The sequence below is a fragment of the Sinocyclocheilus rhinocerous genome, unplaced genomic scaffold (genome assembly GCF_001515625.1).
Source record: "Sinocyclocheilus rhinocerous isolate Xijiao unplaced genomic scaffold, SAMN03320098_v1.1 scaffold864, whole genome shotgun sequence".
Taxonomy (NCBI): domain Eukaryota; kingdom Metazoa; phylum Chordata; class Actinopteri; order Cypriniformes; family Cyprinidae; genus Sinocyclocheilus; species Sinocyclocheilus rhinocerous.
The window spans coordinates 1,684,711-1,687,164 of NW_015645567.1; the positions used below are offsets into that span (position 1 = coordinate 1,684,711).

At 31.9% G+C, this 2,454-nt stretch overlaps 2 pseudogenes; one reads left to right on the top strand and one right to left on the bottom strand.

The window, feature by feature from the left end:
- The window catches only part of LOC107706798 (N-acetylglucosamine-6-sulfatase-like), a 14,032-nt pseudogene extending 12,437 nt beyond the window's left edge, over positions 1–1,595 (bottom strand).
- Positions 1,408–2,454, top strand: part of LOC107706755 (DNA-directed DNA/RNA polymerase mu-like) — a 5,244-nt pseudogene continuing 4,197 nt past the window's right edge.

Genomic DNA, 2,454 nt, shown 5'->3' on the forward strand with positions numbered 1-2,454 from the left:
TATATTATTATTATATGTACACATATGTAATATATATATAATAATACAAATATATATATATTTATATTTATTTAATAAATATATAATATATAACAATTTAACAAATCTTTTTGCATTATCAGAATGAGAAATGGGAGATTAAATATGCTTAATTTTCGTGAAAAAATGTGTGTGTGTGTGTGTATGTATATATAGTTGTTGTTTTTACTTTGGTATTTTTGGAAGTTCACTGATGTACTGTCTCAATAAAATCATATTTTAAATATATATAAGCAGAAAAATTTATGCAAAATTCCCTAGTATAACAAATGCTACAATGTATAAATACTTTTGAATTTAAATAATACATTTTAATATATTTACATTTAGTCATTTAGCAGACGCTTTTATCCAAAGCGACTCACAAATGAGGACAATAAAAGCAATCAAAACTAACAAAAGAGCAATAATATGAAAGTGCTGTGACAAGTCTCGGTTAGTCTAATGCAGTACAAATAGCAAGGTTTTTTTTTTTACAAATAAAGAAAAACAAGTAGACAGAATAGAAAAAGAATAGAGAATGCTAGTGTTAGAGGGTCAGTTTTTATAATAAATAAAAAGTAAACAAGAAGATAGAATAGAAAAAGAATAGAGAATGCTATAGTGTCAGTATGATATATATTTAATATCATTTACTAGATTTTTGCATTATCAGAATGAGACCTGGGAAATTAAATGTGCTTGATAAAATGTCACAATGTAAACAAAAAAATCCAATAATAGCCTTCTTTGCATCAACAATATAATTTCTTAAATTTGTTCTGTTTGAATTTGAGGTGAATATATGTACATATACACAGTACTAATGTGTGTGTGTGTGTGTGTGTGTGTGTGTGTGTGTTTGGACATACACCAAGGTAGTACCATGGTATTCTTGGAAATTCACTGATATATTGCCTCAATAAAAATATATATTTTTAAATATTATATTTATATATATAAAAAAAATTAAGCGCAAAATAGGCTAAAATAGCCTTAATTTCAAGAACAACATAAAATGACACTAATTTATTATGGAATTTTTTTGTGTGTATTTTTGTAAGTTCACTGAAATAAAATGTCAACATTATGGTGCATAAATTAAAGTATCTAAAACCATCTGAAACCACTGTATTACGTTACAGCACAACACTTTGTGCGAAAGTGATACTGTCATGGTGCACGACCAATAAAAAAGCATTTGTAGGCTAATTTTGTACACTTACCATTCCCCCCATGTCCACATCCTGGTCGTCGGTGAGAATGAGGATGATGTTGCTCAGTTTGACGCATTCGGAACACCTGAGCGTGCAGGTGAGAAGCGCGACCAGTAGACAGGTGGACACGACCCGCGCGCTGGACCTCCACTGACCGACCCGCGAGCTCGCCATGAGGCCAAAACCAGACCAAACCCGCAGTCTGGAAGCCTGGAAAAACGGAGTCAAGCAGTCGAGGGTTTTGAGTGGCGAACTGCAGCACACACGGTGGGATGAACTGAGAAAGTTTGAGGAAGTGAGACACTCAGTGTGTCATATGACTGCAGCCTGATCTAACAGCTGATGCATCGTTCACATAAAGTCACAGTTCATAATGAAGTAATAACATAAAAAAATAACTAAATAAATAAATAATCATTTTCTATTTTTTACACAAAGGTTGTGTCTGTTAAAATATGTTCTGGGTAGTTTTTATTGTTTTAAAATGTTTTATGAATTATTGTTCATATATGTATGTATGGCATGTATACCTGCCCAAATCAATCCGAGCAGCTGAGTCCTTAACCATCTTCAAGAAACGACTAAAAACACATCTGTTCCACCTTTATTTGACCCTCTAACTCTAATACTTTCTATTCTGTTTTAATTCTACTTTATCTATATTTATCTTCTTTTTTTTTTTTTTATTAAAAAAACTGCAAAAAACAAACAAACACTAGCTTTCTATTTTTTCTATTCTATCTACCTGTTTTTCTTTGTGTGTGTGTGTGTATATGTGTGTGTGTGTGTATAATATATATACACGTTACTGCGTTAGGCTAACCGAGACTTGTCATTTGCACTTATATATTGTTGCTCTTTTGTTAGTTTTGACTGCTTTTATTGTCCTCATTTGTAAGTCGCTTTGGATAAAAGCATCTGATAAATGACTAAATGTAAATGTAAATGACTAAATGGGTTACAAAGGATCATTATACTGTTATTCTATGCATCAATATCATTTTGTTCTGTTTGTAATTTAAGTTGTCTTTACCTCCTCTCAGACATCTCAAGGCATATTTATGGTTGACTCCTTTTAACTTTAAGTGGCTTTGTTGTTGTTTTTTCCTTGGTCACAAACTCAGACTCTCTGTTTGTCTTTATGCTCAGAATAGATTTAGCTGCAAACAGTTCACATTCTTTGTGTGTGTGGCAAGGGCCACTGCCGCTGGTTGGTGTG